The sequence below is a fragment of the Aegilops tauschii genome, chromosome 1 (assembly GCF_002575655.3).
Source record: "Aegilops tauschii subsp. strangulata cultivar AL8/78 chromosome 1, Aet v6.0, whole genome shotgun sequence".
Lineage (NCBI taxonomy): Eukaryota > Viridiplantae > Streptophyta > Magnoliopsida > Poales > Poaceae > Aegilops > Aegilops tauschii.
Genome location: NC_053035.3, coordinates 257,773,184 through 257,781,356, shown reverse-complemented (window position 1 = coordinate 257,781,356; position 8,173 = coordinate 257,773,184).

Genomic DNA, 8,173 nt, shown 5'->3' with positions numbered 1-8,173 from the left:
ACCGACTGCCAGAACTGCGAGCCGCCAGATCTCTGACAAAAGGCAAGGGGCTGTCCACGCAGGTACTTGTTCCGGATGATGTCGAGCCAGAGGCCACCATGGCCTTGCGAGATGCGCCAGAGCCAGCGGGATAGGAGGGCGATATTCATGCGCTTGGAGCACATGATACCGAGGCCGCCTTGTTCCCTGGGCTTGCAAATGTCAGGCCAGCTGACCATATGGTATTTTTGCTTATTGTTGTCGCCTGCCCAATAAAAACGAGACTGGACTTTGGCGATCTCATGGTGCAGAGTCTCGTGAAGGCTGTAAAAGCTCATGAGGAACAAGAGGAGGCTGGAGAGGGATGAATTAATGAGAATAGTCCGAGCCGCCTTTGACAACCATCTACCCTGCCAAGGCTCAATGCGCGTTTGAAGCTTGGTCACGGTCGGGCGTAGGTCCGCGACGGTGAGCCGAGAGTCGCTAATGGGCGTTCCCAAGTAGGTCGTGGGAAAGGAGCCGAGGCGGCAGTTGAGCCGGTTGGCAGTGGCAAGGGACTCGGCCGGAGAGTAGCCCATCACCATCACATCACTCTTGTCGAAGTTTATCTTAAGGCCAGACATTTGTTGGAAGCAGAGGAGAAGGAACTTAAGATTGGAGATGTCTGACTCCGAGCCTTTGACCATGATGATGGTGTCGTCGGCATACTGGAGGAGGGAGATCCCGGAGCCGCCAGCCAAGTGGGGAGTGATCCCACGAATATGGCCAGCAGCCTTAGCCTTATCCAGGATGGCGGCAAGCGCGTCCACCACCATATTGAATAGGAAAGGGGAGAAGGGATCGCCTTGTCTAACCCCACAGAGGGTGGGGAAGTAAGGGCCGATCTCCCCATTGATGTTCACGGCAGTGCGACCGCAAGAGACCATCTGCATTACTCTGGTGATCCAACGGTCGTCAAAGCCCTTCCGGAGCAAAACTTCCCGAAGGAAGGGCCAACTAATAGTGTCGTAGGCCTTATGGAAATCAATCTTCAAGAAAACCGCCTTGAGGTGTTTAGACCGAACCTCATGGAGGACTTCATGAAGAACAAGCACCCCATCCAGGATATACCACCCTTGAATGAAGGCGGACTGGTTGGGGTGGGTAACGTGGTCAGCGAGGAGGGTCACCCTATTGGCGTACCCTTTTGCCAGAATCCGGAAAATCACGTTGATGACTGTGATTGGACGAAACTGGCGGATGTCGGGCGGAGGGAGTAACTCCTAATAAATTCCAACCGTTCAAGGATTGCAAGAGGTGCAGGATCTTTAGTCTCATCCCATGGAGGTGGAGTGAGACAAATTTATATGGTGAAGTCTCTTTTTTTGCGTGTGATTATATGGTGAAGTTCTCCACCTTATTAACTTATAGGTATGATGAAAAAAGGAAAAATATTAGACGCATGTGCTTGCCTTGCTGAGCTCGAGCCGGGGGCGTCAAAGCTGGACTTGCAGGTGCAGAACTTTCTTTATCGTTTTATTTTTTGTTTTCTTAACCGACAAATTTACGAGTTGGAAGCCTATTCGATTTGGATTGAGATCATTTGTTTCTCATTATATATATGACCTATTGGCCACGGTCATCGTCATCAAATCAAGGTATAGTTTTTGCCTCATTTCGTTGTTTGCACCGTCATCGTAGTCTACTCCACCCCAAAACATTGGCATGCACCAGTGAGAGGAAGAGCAAGTCTTCGGAATCTCTTGCCCTTATGATCCAGCAACAGAATGTCCAATTAGATTTTCTGGGAAGCGCTATGCGCGACTGCTCATGTTTGTCATCACAGACTTCCTTTCAAGTCAAGCGGCAACACATTTTAGCATTTCCGTCATCATATGCTCCCGCCGTTCTTCGCCAATGTTGTTGTCAACATCACGTTTGCAAAAGTCATAGTTACTTTATTAGATATGATAGACTACTCATATCAACAAGGAATTCTTTATTTTCCGGGAGCTCATTCGAAAAGAACTCCAAAGTTAAGCGTGCTCAGCTTGGAGCAGTTTTAGGATAGGTGACCGACTGGGAAGTTGGTCCCAGGTACGCACGAGTGAGGAAAAAGTGCACAGGAAAGATTAGTTTTGATCCGTGGGGCCAGTCTAGATCCTGTCAGGAGTAACGACCAGTAACCGACGGGTCGTCCAGGGCGTTACACTTTACCTACAAATGATCAATGTGTGTGGCGTGTTTGATCTACTCTATAATTATAGTCGTTGCTATGTGTCTGATGCTGTTGTTCATGTTGTTTAATTTTAACTAATATGCTTGAGATATACATGCTAATAGTTATTTTAGTCATGATTTTTTTTTAAAATTATTCATGAAATTGTCTTACTTTCCAACATGTTGCGATGGCCTTTTTTGCCTACTTTCAGTTCTCAAACGTTAACCCAACTACGATCGGTCTTCAAACTAGATCCATACATTAATATTGGTACATGGCACCGATTTTTTCCTTTAAAATTACCGTCAATATAACGATTTTATCACAGCAACTCCGACAAAGTTGCCATATCAGTCCGGTCGGCATAATAACCATCAATATAACATTTTTTTTTTGCCGAAAAGACCACTCTAGCATAGTCGGGAAAAATATTAGACGCATGTGCTTGCCTTGCTGAGCTCGAGCCGGGGGCGTCAAAGCTGGACTTGCAGGTGCAGAACTTTCTTTATCGTTTTATTTTTTGATTTCTTAACCGACAAATTTACGAGTTGGAAGCCTATTCGATTTGGATTGAGATCATTTGTTTCTCATTATATATATGACCTATTGGCCACGGTCATCGTCATCAAATCAAGGTATAGTTTTTGCCTCATTTCGTTGTTTGCACCGTCATCGTAGTCTACTCCACCCCAAAACATTGGCATGCACCAGTGAGAGGAAGAGCAAGTCTTCGGAATCTCTTGCCCTTATGATCTAGCAACAGAATGTCCAATTAGATTTTCTGGGAAGCGCTATGCGCGACTGCTCATGTTTGTCATCACAGACTTCCTTTCAAGTCAAGCGGCAACACATTTTAGCATTTCCGTCATCATATGCTCCCGCCGTTCTTCGCCAATGTTGTTGTCAACAACATCACGTCTGCAAAAGTCATAGTTACTTTATTAGATATGATAGACTACTCATATCAACAAGGAATTCTTTATTTTCCGGGAGCTCATTCAAAAAGAACTCCAAAGTTAAGCGTGCTCAGCTTGGAGCAATTTTAGGATAGGTGACCGACTGGGAAGTTGGTCCCAGGTACGCACGAGTGAGGAAAAAGTGCACAGGAAAGATTGGTTTTGATCCGTGGGGCCAGTCTAGATCCTGTCAGGAGTAACGACCAGTAACCGGCGGGTCGTCCAGGGCGTTACACTTTACCTACAAATGATCAATGTGTGTGGCGTGTTTGATCTACTCTATAATTATAGTCGTTGCTATGTGTCTGATGCTGTTGTTCATGTTGTTTAATTTTAACTAATATGCTTGAGATATACATGCTAATAGTTATTTTAGTCATGATTTTTTTTAAATTATTCATGAAATTGTCTTACTTTCCAACATGTTGCGATGGACTTTTTTGCCTACTTTCAGTTCTCAAACGTTAACCCAACTACGATCGGTCTTCAAACTAGATCCATACATTAATATTGGTACATGGCACCGATTTTTTCCTTTAAAATTACCGTCAATATAACGATTTTATCACAGCAACTCCGACAAAGTTGCCATATCAGTCCGGTCGGCATAATAACCATCAATATAACATTTTTTTTGCCGAAAAGACCACTCTAGCATAGTCGCTATTCGCCCCTCGCTGCATAATGTATCGAGCGTCCTCCATATCCAGTCCTCGAGCATCCATTCTTGGAATCTAGAGGCATTGATAGTGAGCGGCCTCCAACCGCTGGCACAGGGGAGGGGAGTTTCAGCCCGACCTCCCCCCTCCCGCACGCAGCGCCATCATTGGGTGCATGTCCATACCGGTGCCGCCTCCGCCCCTGCCAACCTCAGCTACATACAGAACGGGAAGCCAATTAATGGTTGCTGACGCGTTTTGCACCCGGTTTGCCACTTGAATGTGGCATATCCCACCACCAATTACCATCGGAGCATGCCCATTCACGAGTATATAACCCTCATCTCCCTCATCCACTGGTGCCACCTGATAACCCACAAGTATAGGGGATCGCAACAGTTTTCGAGGGTAGAGTATTGAACCCAAATTTATTGATTCGACACAAGGGGAGCCAAAGAATATTCTCAAGTATTAGCAGTTGAGTTGTCAATTCAACCACACCTGGATAACTTAATATCAGCAGCAAAGTATTTAGTAGCAAAGTAGTATGGAAGTAACGGTAACGGTGGCAAAAGTAACATTAGCAGCTTTGTAGTAATTGTAACAGTGGCAACGGAAAAGTAACTAAGCAAAGAGCAATATGTGAAAAGCTCGTAGGCATTGGATCGGTGATGGAGAATTATGCCGGATGCGATTCCTCATGCAATAGTTATAACATAGGATGACACAGAACTAGCTCCAATTCATCAATGAAATGTAGGCATGTATTCCGAATATAGTCATACGTGCTTATGGAAAAGAACTTGCATGACATCTTTTGTCCTACCCTCCCGTGGCAGCGGGGTCCTAATGGAAACTAAGGGATATTAATGCCTCCTTTTAATAGAGTACCGGACCAAAGCATTAACACATAGTGAATACATGAACTCCTCAAACTAAGGTCATCACCGGGAGTGGTCCCGATTATTGTCACTTCAGGGCTGCCGGATCATAACACATAGTAGGTGACTATAGACTTGCAAGATAGGATCAGGAACTCAAATATATTCATGAAAACATAATAGGTTCAGATCTGAAATCATGGCACTCGGGCCCTAGTGACAAGCATTAAGCATAGCAAAGTCATAGTAACATCAATCTCAGAACATAGTGGATACTAGGGATCAAACCCTAACAAAACTAACTCGATTACATGGTAAATCTCATCCAACCCATCACCGTCCAGCAAGCCTACGATGGAATTACTCACGCACGGCGGTGAGCATCATGAAATTGGTGATGGAGGAAGGTTGATGATGACGATGGCGACGGATTCCCCTCTCCGGAGCCCCGAATGGACTCCAGATCAGCCCTCCCGAGAGAGATTAGGGCTTGGCGGAGGCTCCGTATCGTAAAATGCGATAAATCCTTCTCTCTGATTTTTTCTCCCCGAACGTGAATATATAGAGTTGGAGTTGAGGTCGGTGGAGCACCAGGGGGCCCACGAGGCAGGGGGGCGCGCCCCCACCCTCGTGGACAGGGTGTGGGCCCCCTGTCCTTGATTCTTTCACCAGTATTTTTTATTAATTCCAAAAATATTCTCCGTGAAGTTTCAGGTCATTCCGAGAACTTTTGTTTCTGCACAAAAATAACACCATGGCAATTCTGCTGAAAACAACGTCAGTCCGGGTTAGTTCCATTCAAATCATGCAAGTTAGAGTCCAAAACAAGGGCAAAAGTGTTTGGAAAAGTAGATACGTTGGAGACGTATCAACTCCCCCAAGCTTAAACCTTTGTCTTTTCCTCAAGCAATTCAGTTGATAAACTGAAAGTGATAAAGAATTTTTTTTTACAAACTCTGTTTGCTCTTGTTGTTGTAAATATGTAAAGCCAGCATTCAAGTTTTTAGCAAAGATTATGAACTAACCATATTCACAATAACATTTAGGTCTCATATTTACTCACATCAATGGCATAATCAACTAGCGAGCAATAATAATAAATCTCGGATGACAACACTTTCTCAAAACAATCATCATATGATATAACAAGATGGTATCTCGCTAGCCCTTTCTGAGACCGCAAAACATAAATGCAGAGCACCTCTGAAGATCAAGGACTGACTAAACATTGTAACTCATGGTAAAAGAGATCCAGTCATAGTCATATCCAATATAAACTAATAGTAATGGATGCAAATGACAGCGGTGCTCTCCAGCTGGTGCCTTTTAATAAGAGGGTGATGACTCAACATAAAAGTAAATAGGTAGGCCCTTCGCAGAGGGAAGCAGGGATTTGTAGAGGTGCCAGAGCTTGATTTTAAAGCAGAGATGAATAATATTTTGGGCGGCATACTTTCATTGTCAACATAACAACCGAGAGATCTCGATATCTTCCATGCTACACACATTATAGGCGGTTCCCAAGCAGAATGGTAAAGTTTATACTCCCCCACCACCAACAAGCATCAATCCATGGCTTGCTCGAAACAACGAGTGCCTCCAACTAGCAACAACCCTGGGGGAGTTTTGTTTGCAATTATTTCGATTTGATTTGCTTAGAGCATGGGACTGGGCATCCCGGTGACCAACCATTTTCTCGTGAGTGAGGAGCGAAGTCCACTCCTCTTGAGAATAACCCGCCTAGCATGGAAGATACAGACATCCCTAGTTGATACATGAGCTATTCGAGCATACAAAATAGAATTTCATTTGAAGGTTTAGAGTTTGGCACATACAAATTTACTTGGAACGACAGGTAGATACCGCATATAGGAAGGTATAGTGGAATCATATGGAATAACTTTGGGGTTTATGGAAGTGGATGCACAAGCAGTATCCCCGCTTAGTACAAGTGAAGGCTAGAAAAAGACTGGGGAGGGACCAACTAGAGAGCGACAGCAGTCATGAACATGCATTAAAATTAATAAACATTGAGTGCAAGCATGAGTAGGATATAATCCACCATGAACATAAATATCGTGAAGGCTATGTTGATTTTGTTTCAACTACATGCGTGAACATGTGCCAAGTCAAGTCACTTGAATCGTTCAAAGGAGAATACCACCCTATCATACCACATCACAACCATTTTAATAGCATGTTGACACGCAAGGTAAACCATTATAAACTCCTAGCTAATTAAGCATGGCATAAGCAACTATAGTCTCTAATTGTCATTGCAAACATGTTTCATTCATAATAGACTGAATCAGGAACGATGAACTAATCATATTTACAAAAACAAGAGAGGTCGAGTTCATACCAGCTTTTCTCATCTCAATCAGTCTATCATATATCGTCATTATTGCCTTTCGCTTGCACGACCGAACGGTGTGGATAATAATAATAGTGCACGTGCATTGGACTAAGCTGGAATCTGCAGGCATTCAATACAAAGGAGAAGACAAGGTAATATGGCTCTTGGTTAAATCAAAAGTAATGCATATAAGAGCCACTTCAACATTTTCATTATGGTCTTCTCCTCTCGACCCCAAAGAAAAGAAAAAAAATAAAACTATTTACACGGAAAAGCTCCCAACAAGTAAAAGAAGAACAAGAAATCCTTTTGGGTTTTCTTTTTAATTATTACTACTATAGGCATGGAAAGTAAACTAGCTAAAAGCTACAACTAATTATTTTTTGGTTTTTCTTAAGGTTTATCAAACACACAAGAAGAAAGTAAGAAAAAGGAAAATAAACTAGCATGGGTAGTACAGTGAAAAAGTATGAGCACCGACAACTAGAATGAGTGTGTGAACATGAATGTAATGTCAGTGAGAAATACGTACTCCCCCAAGCTTAGGCTTTTGGCCTAAGTTGGTCTAGGGCCACGGCTGGCCTGGCAGATGTCCAAAGTTGTAGCTGGGGTCATACTGAGACGGAGCCTCGGGGTACCACTGATTGGCGATCTCCTCCGGATCCCACTGATAAACAGACTGACGGGGAGAATCAGGTTGTGGCTCCGACTCTGGCTCTGGAGCTGATGTGAGGTTCTGGTAGGCATGAAATGCCTCCGGCAGAACAAGATACTTGCCTGAAGATAAGTTAAACAAAGAAGGAGCAGGCAAAGTAATAGTCTCAGGGTGATTTTTATCGAATAAAAGTCTGTAGTTAAGCATCCTTTTCTTATTCTTAACAATAAAGTCATGTGCTACCATACTCTTATAATCTAGAAAAACAGGAGGCAACAGCTTTTCTTCTTTCTTATAAAGCCTAATAGGTATGTTAAAGTATGCAGCGAGGCGCGAGGCGAAGATACCTCCCAAAATGGGACCCTTTGTACGGTTCAAATTTAACCGCTTGGCAATAATAGCGCCTAGACTAAAAGTGTTATCAAGAAACAGGGCATGGCACAAAATAACAATATCAGGGGCACTAAGGTTTCCACAGTTTCCACGA